Here is a 17,170-nt window from a genome sequence, read left to right as displayed (position 1 = left end):
AAGTCCCGAGATCCCGAAGATCCCGAGAAGTGCGGTTCCCGAGCCGAAGCTCTGCCCGCGAGAAGTTCGATTTTTGAAGAGATCTTCCAGATCTTCTGAGGATTACTACTTCTGCAAGTCGTAGTGCTGTCCGATCATCTTCTGATCAAGTGAGTGTATACTACCTTTCATAAACACGATAATAATACAAGTATGGTTTGAGTGTATTAAGTATATTGTGATTTATATGTGTGAGTGTATACTACCTTTCATAAACACGATAATAATACAAGTATGGTTTGAGTGTATTAAGTATATTGTGATTTATATGTGTGAGTGTATACTACCTTTCATAAACACGATAATAATACAAGTATGGTTTGAGTGTATTAAGTATATTGTGATTTATATGTGTGAGTGTGTGGTTACTTTCTTCTAACACATAAGTATGAAGTATTTGCTACAAAATACGTGCTATGTGTTTATATATTGTTGTTTAATTGAGGTATTAGTGGAATGGATGAACTATATAGATTTTTAATGAGTTAAACTATATATGTATTTTATATCTACAAATATGTTGGGTAGGACGTGGGTAGATGAGATCCGTGAGTAGGGATCAAATCAAGAGATAGTTTTGATCCGTGAGTAGGGATCAGATCAAGAGGTTAGTTTAGATCCGTGAGTAGGGATCAGATCAAGAGGTTAGTTTAGATCCGTGAGTAGGGATCAGATCGAGAGGTCAGTTTTAGATCCGGGAGTATGGATCAGACCAATAGGTAAACTTGTTATTAATCCGGGAGTATGGATTAAGACATAGTTAATTGTCCCTAGTCCGGGAGTATGGATTGGGCACAGTTTTAGATCCGGGAGTATGGATCAGACCAATAGGTAAACTTGTTATTAATCCGGGAGTATGGATTAAGACATAGTTAATTGTCCCTAGTCCGGGAGTATGGATTGGGCACAGTTTTAGATCCGGGAGTATGGATCCGACCAAGAGATTAGTTGAGATCCGGGAGTATGGATTAGACCAAGAGGTTAGTTTTAGGTCCGAGAGTATGGATCAGGTGGAGAGATTAGTTTAGATCCGTGAGTAGGGATCAGATAAAGAGGAAAAGTTTAAATACGAGAGTTTAGATCGTGTCGTTGTGAGGATCGATGGGGTGGGATAAGAGTTGCTTTTATATGGTGAAATTATATAATTTTGGATGTTCTATATATATATATATATATATATTTATATGATATAACATTGTGGGATGAAAACCCTATATGCTCACCAGGCTCCCAAGCCTGACCCACTCAGTTTTCTTTGTATCATAGGTATTAAATACGAAGACATATTTCACAGAGAGATTTAAAGGGGATATAAATCAATTGTGTAATTAAATGTAAGTTCTGCTTATGCTTATATGTCTGTATCGGAACATGACACCCCGAGGTTTTATTATTGAATGAAAATACATTCTTTTTGAGAAATGATTTGATAAGTTATTATCATATCTTGTTTTGGGAACAAATTCCGCAACCGTATCTTTAAAAGATTACTCTGATTTTATAAAACAAAGCATAAGTAAAATCGGTCTTTTCTGGCCGTGAAAAATGGGGATGTCACAGTCAATTCTTATCTCTTCATCGACCGGTTCGGAAGAAAAGGAGGAGAGCCCAAAATCATACACTTCCCTTGAAGAAGATGGCTTGGTGAGGAGATGGCGTGATGAAAACAGTGGTTGAGTAGCAATAGAGGTGCTATCGTCATTAAACAAAACTTCATCTGATCGTTCTTCATCGGGATCAAGATGCAAGGTGTCATGATGATGAGTCTTTGGAGGATCGTCTGAGACGATGTTGTGTTGTGTTTCTCCTGAGGCGAACTCTAAATCAGTGATATCATCAGTTGGAGCAACAAAGGGTAAGTTGCTACGAATGGCCTTGTTTCTCATCAAAATGAAAATTGATTCAACCTGGGATTGTGTAAGTTCAGGATGCCTCGAATGTGACCTGCCAACAAAATCTTCCCAAAGAGGATCATTAACACCTGGTCATCCTGTACCCTTACCGATTATCAGACCAGTTGTAGCTTCCGAGGTAGGAGGGACAACTCCTGCTTGAGAAAGCTTAGGGTTCGAGACAAGAATCTTGGACCGTTCTTGTGATGAAAGAAGAGGGTTTCCAAGTTGACTCGTGGGTTTGTTCCAGGGGTGCAAGGAACTTTATTCAACACCAGGAACACCTTGTTGGGAATGTGAGGGTGGATTATGTGGAGGATCCTCGTGAGTGTGTGATTGTGATTCTGAAACGACGAAGGTTACTTCGGAAGAGTGGGTAGGAAGGGTGAGTGGATGGCTAGAGTCAACCGGAATGTCTTTGGTTCCTGCCTATTGAGAGGAGGAACCGAATTTGGTTCTCTTTTTAGCTTTCGGCTTTGAAGGAGAGGAGTTCCTGCACTCGACGATTTGGTGCTCCAGAGGGCAGATTTTAACCTTTTAAGGCTGGAATTGGACTAGGATCATTACCCTAAACTGTTTTTGAACTTATAAACCTGTTTTTGATCTGGTAATGATCATACAAATCTAATTTCATAGATAATTGTCATAATTTCAAGATTTGTATTAGTTTATATGTTCATGCTAATTTCTTGAAGATTGATGATATGAATTATGTTGTTCTTATGAGTTAGTTTAGATTAATAGAAGAATTATGTGATAATTTGTTTTCGATCCAAATTGATCTAAAAGTTGTTCATAAAATGTGTTTTTGTAACTAGTCCTCAAGTTATATGAAAAGTCCTATTTATGATTTGTAAAACTCATAAGATTTCCATAAGTTATGAAAATGAAGAGTCTCATTTTTTTTAAATGTTTTAAAGTCTTCCATAACTTGTCCTCAAGTTATGGAACTTGAAGAATTTTTTTCATTAAAACTACTTTAAACTCATAGGTTATGGAAACCAAAAGTTTTTTGAATTGTTCAAACCTTGCCCTCAAGTTTTGGAATTTGTAAAGTTTCCCCCCATAAGTACTTTAATTCCAAGTTAAACCCTTAGAATTTTAAAAGTTAAAATTCAACCCTTATACTATTATAATATTATAGGTTTAATATATATATATATATATATATATATATATATATATATATATATATATATATAAATAAGAGTATGTCAGTCTTAGCGTTAGTAGGCCTCATTCACGAAGCCGGTCTATAAGGGGGGTATAAGGTTACTGCCTATAAAATGGCAGTTTAATGGGTATCCACTCTCACCCACCGCTTCCTTGGCTAGTGGAGGATCGTTAGCTGAACGTGTTTGATAGGACATTAATTCTCCTTTCATAAAAAGTATAATGATAAATATAAAGTAACTAAACCTTATTAAATTCCCTATCTTAGTTACTTTAGGAAAATGTGAATTTGTTGCTAACCCATGAAATTACACTTTGTACCTTACCAAGTCGTTGGTGGAGCGTGTGTGGGTAACCGACACGCTAACATGGACTAGGAAGAGTGGCAAAGGGTAACTTAATGTTTATCATAGATTGGTGGAGCGCGTGCGGGTAACCGGCATATCGATTAGGTGATAGAAAATTAAGGGTACCAAGTTAATTTGCATGATTATTCACACCTTGTTTGTGATCCTCGGCATCCCAGTCACAAACTTGAGAGAGAACAATCGAGATTTAAACATGCCATCGAAAACTTCAATGAATCTCAAAGGATCTAGGAGTTTCAATTCACTTAAGACCTAAAATTCTTTTTCGTTTTTCGTGGTGGAAATTGGTAGATTGTCATTTACCTACCTTCAAATATTTTATAGCTTAGATTACGGCATCCCTCTTCCAAGTTATAAAATATTGTGTTAGGTCCTAGACTTAATATTTCATATTGGGTGTTATACTAAGGACTTAAATAAACTAAATTGAATTTCTCCCATTGTAGATGTTTGGTTCAGACAACTATGATCTTCCTAAATCTCTTGAAACAAGCATTACCAATGAAGACGATGTCATGTGGTTGGATCATGGAAATCATACTACACTTCCTCCACCTCCTCCATTTATTCTCCCTAACCCACAAGTTCAAGGTCACTCAAGCCCTATCGACAATCAAAGTATGTGTGTGCTCACATCTTGGAGATGAAGTCATATATAGACAGGCTAGGAGAGTCGGGTGTCAAAGTCTTAAGGAAGTTGGTTGTTGACTAGGTTCTTCAATCACTTCCTGAGTCACATAGTGAGTTCTTTAAGGACTACTATGTGACGGACCATGACATGACCCTTAATGATCTTACCTATCTGCTTGATGCTGCTGAATCAGCAATGATTTGGAGCACTGGTAAAGCAAATTTGATTGGAAGATACACTTCCCAAACTTCCATGGACATTGACAATGGTAACATTAGAAGTCCAGAAAAGTCTTCTCTTCCCAATGCAAAAGGATCGGCCATAGTCAACTCGGTTGACCAAATGGTAAAGAGAAAGGCTAAGTCTGAGATAGTCTCGTGTACCATTCCCAAAGAGTCCATATGTTTCTATTGCGAAAGGAAGGGGCATCAGTTGCGAAGCTGCCCTATTTACCTGAAAGATCATAAGGATGGTAAAGTCAAAAGGTTTGACTCTACTTCGGGTAAAGTACACTATCTAACTCTATTAAGTTCCCATTTGGAGATTCCTATTACATGATGTGACTAGGTTGCATTTTGATGTTTTAAGAATCAAAGAAAAGAGAGGAAGCTTCAAGGAAGGATATGCTGATTCTAATCGCGAAGATGGATTTCGATCGCATGGTTCGGTGATCAGAATTGTGAGCTGTTGCTTAAGAGTTGTGATACATTTCCTAGGAATAAATAACAACATTGTTTTGATATGCATTTGCATTGTAAGGATAAGCTTTTTTTTCGCAAGTTTTAAAATAAAAGAAAGAGTTTTAATTTTATTTATTTTAAATATCTTTACAATTGTGAAAAATTGTTGTTTATATGATTCCATTGATAGCAATATTGCAAAATGGATTTGATTCTTTTGTTTGTGGTAGTGTCATAATTTACCAAATAAGGAAAGATTCTCATCACCCAAGTTTCAGTTGGATAGAAACTTGGAATTATGCAACTTGCATTGTATAATAAATGAGAATTTTTCATCTTTGGAAAATTAAGACTAATTCCTTGTTCACATGTTCTTGTGAGTCAAGTGAAGGACTATAGGATAAGGTACACTTGTTTGTGCGCTGATCTGGTCCACCACAAAGATCGATAAGGCTATTCGTCATGATTTACTAAGGATTAGTGAATGTAGTTATACTTAAAAGTTTTAAGTGTAATTTTGAAACATTGGAAAAGTTTCAATGTATGACAGAACGAATGAGAAGAATCAAATTAGGCAGAAAGATAAAAGTTTCTCCAATCTGAAATGATGGAAGAGTACTTGAGTATCTTGTTTTATGATTATCTTAGTGATTATTAAACCATATCACAATTGATTTTCTAAGGACATCTTAGTGCATTTGTTTGACTAAGAAGTGGAATCGTGAATTGTTGAATTGGTTAAATCAAAAAGATAAATCATAGTTCGTTCCAAAATTGAGTCTTAGAGTGATACTCAAAGATTGTAATTTGAGTGACATGATCTTAAGAAGGTTTATAACACTTGTCAAATGTAGAGTAAGATGTTTTCTTACTCTTGTACATTTGAAATTGGTAAGTTGTGATGTTTTGGATAAAATAAAGACTAACTAAGAACAATTGTGTGAAATGTTTATCTTGATAAATATCCGCACTTACTATTGAATAATTGTTTTGTCAAGGAATGGTTCTTGACAAGAGAATCTTATATGTCAAGAGGTCAGTGGGAGTCTTAAAGGTCTTGAAAAGTTTCAAGAACTAATCAAGAATAAAACTGTTGTTTATCACTAGCACACGACTTGAGGTTTGTAACCTATCGTGTTGACATATCCTTATTTCTATGCCCATTCCAGTTAAAGTTGTCTATGCATGTGAGTTCTATGAGTTCTCAATTGTTTGCATAACTACTTGGAAGCAATGGTAGGCCCTTGTGCTGCCAGGTGGCAAGAAGTTAAGATTGAACAAGTTCAGTCCATATGAGTTTGGATTTGCCACTAACCTCCTCGTATGGTTATGTTTTTGACAAATTCACATGGATAGGAACACATACACCATAAAATCTAAGTGTCATAAGGTTTCTCTCCGATTCATGAAAATGATGGTAACGAAACGCTTTCGCTAAATAGATTAAGTAGATAGATATTGTGATATTTGCATTCTCAAAGTCGTTAGTGGAGTGTGTGTGGTTAACCGACACATTAACATGGACTTGTGAGAAACGGAAATGGTCTACACAATTGAGACTATGGTTTCGGCATCCCTTTTCATAGTTCTAAAAATTGTTTAGATACACATGTGAGCTATCTAAGAAAAGGTGTATGATTTTGATAAAGTCTTATCAAAGCATCTCATACTAGAAATCTGAACTTTGGTAAGAAAGTCAATAAAGTATTGATTTCTAGAAATTCAGTTGATTTCTGGATACATGTCAAAGTTAGTGGGAGCATAAGTGTTATGCTAATAATTATCATGTTAGTGGGAGCATGATTATTATGTTAGGTGTTGCGAGTTAGCAATGTTAATTATAGAAAACAAAAGGTTCAATATGCAAAATGTACTTCGCAGGGTTGGAAATGTTGTTTTTCTATAATTAAGGGAGAGGACATTATACTTCATTTCAAATCTAAAAGCTTAGATTGTGAGATTTTAATCAAATTTAGTCATGATTACATTATTTGCGTTCTAAAATTCGATTATGATTACAACATCCCTTTTCATAATTCGAATTATGAGAACATGACAAATTATAAGAAACATTGTAGCAAAATACTGGTCAAGTATCATGTCTTTATGTGAGACATCATGAATTGTGTCTTGTATGCTTCAGATATCGGATAGATTGCATGTGCTATAATATTCCGTTCTAAATTTTCCAAATGCCTAGGGCATTAAGAGGGAAAATGGACTAGAACTGGATATGACTAAAATGATTAAGCAATTATCGAGGACAATCTGAGCTTTACCAAAGATTCGGTGATGATGGACAATTAGAAGTATAATGTTAATTTTGGAAGGACCATATTGACATATTCTAAAAAGAGTCAACTCTTGTTCAGAAGTGATAGTCAAAATGGAATATGGAAATGTTTCCATAGATGGAAGTTATTCATTAAATCTGTGTAAGATTAGAAAAATTAATGCAAGAAGGATGTTCAAAGGAATGTACTTTGAATTTGAGACTTCGTTACCATGGAATTGATCTCCATTGGATTACTTTGTAATGTGTGTTGCCAAGTCTTTGTGACTTTTGTACATAGTCGTTACAAGAGGATCAAGGCATATAAGTTTAGAATCTAATAAGATTTTGGTAAATGGCAGGAATTTAGAATTCTTACGCTTACGGAAAGCATTTGGGATTGTGAAATAAGAATCATTAGAATCATGTTCAATTGGTCTATTTCACAAAGTAAGGATCATAGACAAACATAGTGTGTATACTTGGAGTATGGCATAACTATTGTTTGGACAAACATTGTGTGCATGCTTGGAGCATGGAATGACTGTTGTTTTGATTCAAGTATAAAGTTGATTATTCAAAACATTATACAATGAATAGTGAGTAATCAACATGGTGATTAAACAAAAGGTGTTTTATTTACTCTCAAAGTGTTTGGGGCCATGTAGGATTAGTATTATTCTTGTGTTTCACTTTGCATGTTTTGACTTTCTGAATAACTAGGTTATTCAAACTCTCCACAATCAATCATACGTTGGAAGTAGGTATGAATCAAGACTGTCATGAATTGGGCTTGTATATGTCTAAAGTGTTTAGACATAGCAAAAGTTGCTACAACATACATGAGTGCTCCTGGAATGAGATTCGAGTATTGGATTAAACCCAAGCTCATTTGAATCACTTCATGGATTTTATCATGAGTGATCATGAGACGATAATATCTTATATTATTCAAACCTAGAGATATGAGTTGTTGACTATGAATTGGTTGTACGTTGAATTGTTTTATAAATTTTTTGAATTAAACAACAAGTTCAATTGTCATCGTACAATGAGTGAGATGGCAAACGGGCAACAAGCTGTGCCGCTAAGCCTTTTTGAATGGTAAAGCTAATTCTTTTAAAGACTACATCCGAAGATCTAGGGGATATAACATTACTATGCATGATTCATTGTACTCTTTTAAGAAGCTCTACCGCATCTGGTGCGAGGAAACCAAACGTATCAAATGCAAATGGTATGAACACGTGTTGATTTTCCATGCACGATCTCTCATGTTTGGTGACTTTGCTTGTGGCTGCTTTTAAAGCAGCATGTCCCGCTGTGAAACCCCCAACCCTCAGGCCCACGAGAGGGGATACCCCTGTAAGATCGACACATGCGTGTTTCCCTCCGACCCATCCAAAAATCAAAATGCCAGCCGGTCTGAGTATGATTCAACAAGTAGTTAGTACAAGTATATGGGTCGAAGTTTATCCATTCCTTTTACCCTTGGAGGGATAAACCCACGGGTATGCGTTTGGGTTAACCCATGACCATTTGAATTCCACATATAAATATGTTACTTCATAGCCAAAATCACCACCAATGTATTCTTGGAGGATATGGACAGTTTTGGTGTGTATGAATTCTCTCTCAAGTTTCATCCTTTGTCCATGATGTGTTGTCACTTAGTTTGAGGCTTCCACACTATTGGAGCTAAGCTCTTAAGGCCAAATACATCACGACGTCAAGCTACATAAAAGGTATGTGTATCTTATATGGTTTATATCAAATGCATGCTAGTTATATGTTTAATGCCTTGGAAACCATTTGCATGTATAACTTGTGAAAACATAGATCCAGGGTATTTAGGGTTGTATGTGCACCATAGGATGTTGTAGTATACTAAAACACTTCAGGGGGCACATGAGTGAGAAGGGCATGTCAGTTCTAAGTAAACAAGGATTGTTTGGTGGAGAAGCTACTGGAAAGTTAAATTTTTTTGATGCTTCAATCAAGGGAAAGCATCTTAAAGTGAAGTTTGGTACCGGTCAATAGAAAAACAAGGAAATCCTGGAGTATGTTTACTCAGATCTGTGGGTTCCTACATCCATGATGTCTCAAGGAGGATGCTTATACTTTGTTACGTTCATTGATGACTATTGAAGGAAGTTTTGGTTGTACTTTATGAAGTCCAAAGATGAGGTGTTGGGGAAGTTCAAGTAGTGGAAGACCATGGTCGAGAAAAGGACTGGAAAACAAGTTAAGACTCTGAGGAATGACAATGGGTTGGAGTTATGCAATCTATTTGATAATTTCTGCAAGGCAGAAGGTATAGTGAGGCACCGCAATGTACGACACACACCATAACAAAATGGAGTGGAAAAACGAATGAACCAAACACTCATGCAACATGCAAGGTGCATACAGATATTTACTAACTTATCTAAGCAATTTTGGGCGGAAGCAATTAACACTGCTTGCTATCTGGTGAACAGATCACCATCAAATAATATTCACTTGAAGAATCCTCAAGAGGTATGGCCCGAGAAACCCTCTAACTATTTTGGTTTACGTATATTTGGATGCCCCGCATATGCTCATGTGAATGATGGTAAAAGTGAGCCAAGGGCAATGAAGTGCATATTTCTAGGATATGTGACAAGACTAAAAGGTTATCAACTATGGTGTACAAAAGAAGGAAGAACTCCTAAATTTATCATGAGTAGAGATGTGACCTTTGATGAATCTGCCATGGGTTACCAGGGAGGAGGTGATACAAGTCAAGCAGGTAAAAAAGATCAGGGTGCTAGCCAGAAGGTGGATTTTTCAACTCAAACTCTAGACAACGTTGTTATAAGTGACAAAGAGCAAGGTGACAATGAACAACCTGGACAAGATGAAACCCAAGAACAACCCATGGGATCTTCATCTAGTGGTGCTGATGCTGGGAAAGATGATGGGTCTGAATCTATAAAAAAGAGAAGATCGAAGAGGGTCATTCGACAACTTTATAGATATGTGGGATGTGTGAATTCATGTGAACTTGACTCCATTGCTTTTGCTTTAACAACTGGAGAAGAAGTTAATGCTAAGGAGCCTCAATCATATAAAGAGGTTGTGGCAAGTAAAGAAGCAAATAACTGGTTGATGGCCGTGAATGAAGAAATGCCATCTTTAGAGAAGAATGAAGCATGGGATCTTGTTCCATTACTAAAGGGAGCAAAGCCAGTGGGATGCAAATGGATCTTTAAGACGAAGGAAGAGATACCAGGAGCTGAACCAGCTAGGTTCAAGGCAAGGTTGGTGGAAAAAGTGTTCTCTCAGAAAGAAGGAATGGATTATCATGAGGTGTTCTCACTGGTCGTGAAGCAGAAGACAATTCAGGTTCCTTTGGCCATTGTGAGTGCGTTTTGGAGCTTGAACATCTTGATGTGATAACCACATTTCATCATGGGAACTTAGAAGAGAATATTTATATGTCCTAGCCAGAAGGGTTCTTTGATTCCAAAAAGGATCATGTATGTTTGCTAAAGAAATCTCTATATGGTTTGAAGTAGTCTTTAATACAATGGTGCAAGAGATTTGATTCATTCATGATATTGAATGGCTACACTCGGAACCAGTTTGAGATTATGCTTACGCCAAGGAATTGTCACCAAATTCCTACATATATTTGTTGCTATATGTTGATGATATGCTCATCGCAGCTAAAGACATGGATGGAATAAATGACTTGAAGGCGACCTTGAAGAATGAGTTTGACATGAAGTATGTGGGTGCAACAAAGAAGATACTGGGGATGGAGATCCAAAGGGACAGAAGATCAGGGCGATTACGTATTTCTCAACAAAAGTACATTAAGAAAGTTCTGCCATCCTTCAATTGTGATCAGTCCAAGCCTGTTGGAACTCCTTTGGCGGCTCACTTTATACTTGGTCCAAGCACTATACCCACTACTAATGAAGAAAGGAAGTACATGAGCAAGGTTCCATACCCAAGTGCTGTTGGAAGTCTCATGTATGTTATGGTCTGTACCATACTTGATTTGGATCATGCAGTTAGTGTAATTAGCAGGTTTATGAGTAATCCAGGGAAGACTCATTGGGAAGCTGTAAAGTGGATCTTGCGATACTTAAAGGGAACAACGGATGTTTTCTTGGTGTATGGAGAAAGGATCAAATATGAAGAATGACTTGGTGGGATATGTTGACTCTGATTATGGTGGTGACTTATTGAAGCATAGGTCACAGATGTGCTACATATTCACTTTATTCAGATGTGCCATTAGTTGGAAGTCAACGTTACAAGACACTGTTGCTTTGTGTACAACTGAATTCGATTACATATCCATTACGTAAGGAATAAAGGAGGAGATATGGTTGCAAGGGCTTATTTTGAGTCTTGGTCTGAAGGTGGAGAAGCCTGACTTGTACTGTGACAGTGAAAGTGCTTTGATTCTTGCAAAGAGCTCCGTGTATCACAAGAAGACGAAGAACCTTGATGTCAGGATGAATTTAATTCACGATATTCTAGAAGGAGACAATTTTTCAATACTAAAGATTGATACTAAGGTCAACCTAACAGATATGTTAACAAAGTCGTTGCCTATAGAGAAGTTCAAGCTTTGCTTGGACTTGGTTAATGTTCGCAGGAGGTAGCTCCCTTCGGGTACGAATGGCAGGAAGTGAGAGGAAGTTCTTTTTCGAGGTGGAGTTTAGAGGATGCTCAAGTCAAGGTGGAGATTGTTAAATGTGACTCGAGCATTTGGATCATGCTCATGGTGCGTTTAGAGCACTTGGAACTCTATGGGGCACTTAGGGTTCATGGAGCACATGAGAAAGGAACAGATCTTCTAAGAAAGGAATGGATCATCAAACAAAGGAACGAATAGTGCCAAAGGAACGGATCATGTACAAGGGGGTTTGGAGCACCTGGAAGAGGTTTGGAGAACTTGGAAGAGGTTTGGAGCACTTGGGAGGGATATGGAGCAACAAGGGGACCTTGTTGTGCCATATGATAAAGGGATAGGCCAATAATGATGCTCTTGCGCCATCATGGCACTCCTCTTGCACCATCTTGTTCACTCTTGCCCCATGAGGCTTGTTGTTGTGCCGTGCATGGACTTGTTGCGCCATGCATGTGCCTGTTGCTCCATGGTGATGTTTTTGCTCCAAACTTGAAGTTCTTGCGCCACACTTGATGCCTATTGCGCCATTCATATCCTTTTTGCGCCATGGAGAAGTTGTTGCGCCATCATGGACCCATCTTGGTACATGATGCACCATATTGATTCCTTTGTTGTGACATGTTGTTCCAAGTATGCCAAGAAGATGATGATGCTCAGGAATGTTCCAAAAGATGCTACATGGCGGATTGTGATTAGTTGACACCATTCATGGGCCTATGGGCCAATGGGATTGTCCCATTAGGGTTTTAGGTCTGATCCCTTAATTATAAATAGGGATGCATGCTAGGTCATTTTGTATCTTGAATTCTAGAGTGATAGGAAAATCTCTGTGTAAGTGTACTTGTAACCTCTATTTGAGAGATCTGACATAAAATAATACTCTCCTCCTTCCCGTACATGTAGGTCACCTTGACCGAACCACGTAAATACTGTGTCTTGTGTGCTTATAGTTTTACTAGTTATCCGCTTTACTTCATAACAGTTACCAATATAGAAACTTTATACTTTCAAATGCTAGCAAAATGTATAAAGAATCTAGATCTATGAGCTCCACTCCAACCATTGCTTGAACCCTAAACTCCTTGTTCTTCAAAGTGAGTAAAAACGCCAAGCATTAACCACCTAAGCTCAAGAACACTGAAGAACAAGCTAGTGTTTTGTTTTTAGGGTTTAATGGGATGGAGGCTGAAGATAAAAGGGTTTGAAGATGAGTTAAGGTCATTAAATAGGTTTCAAGACCCTAAATTAGGGTTTGAGACTGATTCATGTACGCCCAACGTACATCTGGTATTCACAACATATGCGAAGGAGCCTTCACGATTACTCCAGCTATGTACGCCCAATATACACGACATGCTCCTTACCGATCTATCTTCTGATGGCCATAACTTTTGATTCCTAAAGCCATTTTTGATGATATTTATGTCTATAGAAATGTAATGAGAAGCTATACAATCCTACCCACCCTCCTTTGTCTTAACACTTCCAAAATTTAAATCTAAAACTCATGAAAGGCATGCTTCATTATTTTACCGATATACCCTTAGCTCCAAAGCAAAAAACGAACACTCAGTACCCACAACCTACATTATCCATTACCAAATGGGTCTAAACCTCTCTTTCCCAAGGCCCAAAGCCTTGTGATACTTGATCCTCGGGTTACGATCCCGAATTATGAAACGACCTAAAACAAGGTGTTACAGATGGGTTTATGTAAAACAAATAAAATATTAAGTATGCATGCCACCCTAATTTTGATCTATGTTTTCTCTAATTGAATATACAACTATAAACATCAAATAAGAACCCTAAGGATATACCTAGGTATTTTTGAAATTTAGATATAAAGAAAGAAAGCATACCTTTTGATCCTTTGGAAGCAAGCACCACAATTGTCGTGCCTCTAGTGGCTCACACCCAAGCTAGTAATGAAGATGTAGAGGAGAGATGGTGAGTGAAATTTCAGATTTCTCTTGAGGAAGCAGTGGTCGAAATTATGAGGGTTAGAGCAAACCCTAATCCCTTTGCTTGGTGATCAAGCAACTCACGAGCCCCCATCCAAGAGCCCTTGGACGAAAATTCTAGGCCCTTCCTAGAAGTTTTCGTCCAACCTCTTACAAGGAGGTTCTAGAGCCTTTTCCTTTAACTATCAATAAATAGCCAAACAACCCCTGCACTTTTAATTAATTTAATTAACCCCAAAATTAATTCTAATTAATTATTAAATAAATAATATGATTTATAATTATTATGTTATTTTCGTAATACATTAATAAATCAATTATTTCAATTTATTAATCAAATAATAAATTAACCTCTCCCTCCAAAAATCATCATGTCTAATTGCTGTTTTGAGGGCAACCCAAAAGGACTGTGTTGCTATCAATTCAAGTTTATACCAATTATAGTTATGGGCTTAGACACCTAATCCAACAGTTACAACCCAAAAGGACTTTGTTTTTAATTCCAATATATACCAATTGAGTTATTTCTTAGACATCTAGTCCAACAGTCTCCCACCTGGATAAGTTTATAACTACAATTGCAAGTATAACTTCTGAATCAAACAACAAAGGGGTGCTTGCCAACGTGACTCCAATCTCTGATTTGATCATACATTGGTCCTTAGATAAGTGATCAAATATTCATCCATTCTACAAGATATCGTATGGACATGAGACATGGATTATAATCAATCTCCTGTCTAAAATTTTGTTTCCCGGTTTCCCGATTTGTGATGACCTCATAAGAATTTGTAATTGAACGCATCAATTTAGTCCCGGTTGGGCCCAACACTATAATGCCAACACCAAATCACCAAGGGGCCCAATCTGTTAGGGCAAAAGGAGAAAATAAATTTTGACTCATATTCTTGTATCCTTTAATTACCAAATTATGCATGACACTATGTTTTATAATATCAAGTTACTGAGATGTTTACATACCACCAAAGCACAATTGAATTGAAAATTAAAACTCATATATCCCCATTTTAAGAATATAACATATTATCATATTATAATTACTCGTGATATAATCCATGAAGTAATTCTCTGAGTGTGGGTTTATCCAATACTCAAAATCTCCATTTTCTATGTACTCATGAATATTATAGCAACCATTGCGATATCTAGTCTCCATAGATAATATACAATCTATTTACGACAATCTTGATTCAGTACTTACTTCCAACAGTATGATCGAATGTAGAGTTTCGAATAATCCAATCATTCGGGAAGTAAAACATGCAAAACGAAACACAAGAATAAATAATTGAAAAAGGCAGTAGCCATACCCATAAATAATATCTATTACTTAATCACCAAATCTAACTATATTTATTTTGTTACAAGTTTCAAAATGACAACTAAGTACTAAAACTAATATCATCTCTTAAGCCTATGCTGCTAGCATGTTGGTTATGCTTAAACCTACTTAGAGCCTTCGTGAAAGGATCTGCATGATTATTTTCCGAGGATACTCTATTTACTATAAGATGACCTTCATCAACTCTATGTCTGATGTAATGGTACTTTCTATCTATATGCTTTGATCTACCATGATCCTTTGGTTCTTTGGTCAAAGCAACCGCACCTTCATTATCACAGTAAAGTTCTAATGGCTCTTGAATTTTCGGGACGATTCCAAGGTCTACGATGAAGTTATTTAACCTAGCCACATCCTTTAATGCCTCACTCACTGCGATATACTCCGAGTCAGAAGTAGAATCAACCACTATATCCTGCTTGGAAATTTTCCAAGTCATTGCTCCACAATTTAGCACAAACACCCAGTCCGACTGAGAAAAAAAGTTGTATCGATCTGTATGAAAGCTGACGTCAGTATATCCAGTTACTCTTAACGTGTCACTGCCTTCAAGAACTAAAATCACATCCTTCATCCTTCATAGATACTTAAGTATGTTCTTTACTCCAGTCCAATGAGTTCTACCGGCATTGCTCTGAAATTGGCTAACCATGCTCAAAGCATAAGACACATCAGGGCGAGTACATGTCATAACATACCTGATTGAACCTATAGCCGAATCATATGTGAATCGACTCATATCATCCATCTCTACAGCTGTACTAGGGCTTTGAGTCTTACTTAATTTGGCATTAATCTGAATAGGCAGTTCCCCTTTATTAGATTTTTCCATACTAAAATGTTTTAGTACCTTATCCAAGTAAGTACTTTGACTAAGACCAATAAGTCTTTTCTTTCTATCCCTTAGAATCCTTCACCCAAGAATATAAGCAGCTTTCCCTAGATCCTTCATGGTAAAACACTTCCCGAGCCAAGATTTCACTTCTTGCAAGGTCAGAATGTCGTTTCCCAAAAGGAGTATGTCATCAACATATAATACTAGGAAAGTTACTACACTCCCACTAGCTTTGACATACATGTGTGACTCATCCTCGGTCCTAGAGAAACCAAACTCTCTGAATTTTTCATGGAAACAAAGATTCCATCTGCGAGACCTTGTTTCAATCTATAAATGGATTTGTCAAGCTTACATACTTTATATGGAAACCTTGCATGTACAAAACCCTCCAGCTGACTCATGTAAACATCCTCATCCAACTTCCCATTAAGGAAAGCAGTTTTGACATCCATCTGTCAGATTTCATAGTAATAGAAGGAAGCTATGGCAAGCATTATCCTAATAGACTTGATCTTAGCCACTGGTGAAAGGGTCTCATCAAAGTCAACCATAAAGTTTTGAGTAAAGCCATTTGAAACTAATCGTGCTGTGAACGTGTGTACTTTCCCATCCATGGCGATCTTTTTCTTGAAGATCCATTTGCAACCAATTGTCTTTCGACCTGGTGTATGATCAACCAAATTCCAAACTTGGTTGTCATATGTTGAGAGAAGAACTAAATAATGAGATAATGTGTTGCGGAATAATAATTTAATCTCAGTGGATCTTTGTTAGCTCAACAATAAAATTTAGACACTTAGTTGAATCATAAGATGGTTTGCACTCAAACCATTATAGTTACTAATGAACAACACAAGTGAAGAGGGAATCAGATAAAGTATCAATCAGATAACTTTGGATACTATAGAGAGGAAGAAATATTATATTGACAAGTTCAGAATTCGTACATAAACATGAAGTGGAACCCTCTATTTATAGAGGTCCAAAAGTTACAGGGAAATGATTAACAATTACAAGGCGACTGACTTCGATGACTTTGAAAGGTACACCGGATAACACTAAGTTTACACACATAGTCAGTAAAGATAACTTCTCATAGTCTTCATGTTCTCAGATGTCTTCAGCTATTCCTCACGTCTTCGGGTTCCAAAAGACGATAAACATTCTTCAGTATCCTCCTCTCCGTTTCACAAAAGATTATAGGTCTTCGGGTCCTTATTTGCTGTCGGGGGTTACTTTCTTGTATTAACAATTTCCCCAAAGTGACCTCGCAACTAA

The sequence above is a fragment of the Lactuca serriola genome, chromosome 5 (assembly GCF_051521515.1).
Source record: "Lactuca serriola cultivar US96UC23 chromosome 5, Lser_US96UC23_V15, whole genome shotgun sequence".
Lineage (NCBI taxonomy): Eukaryota > Viridiplantae > Streptophyta > Magnoliopsida > Asterales > Asteraceae > Lactuca > Lactuca serriola.
Note: the sequence above shows the minus strand (reverse complement) of the source record.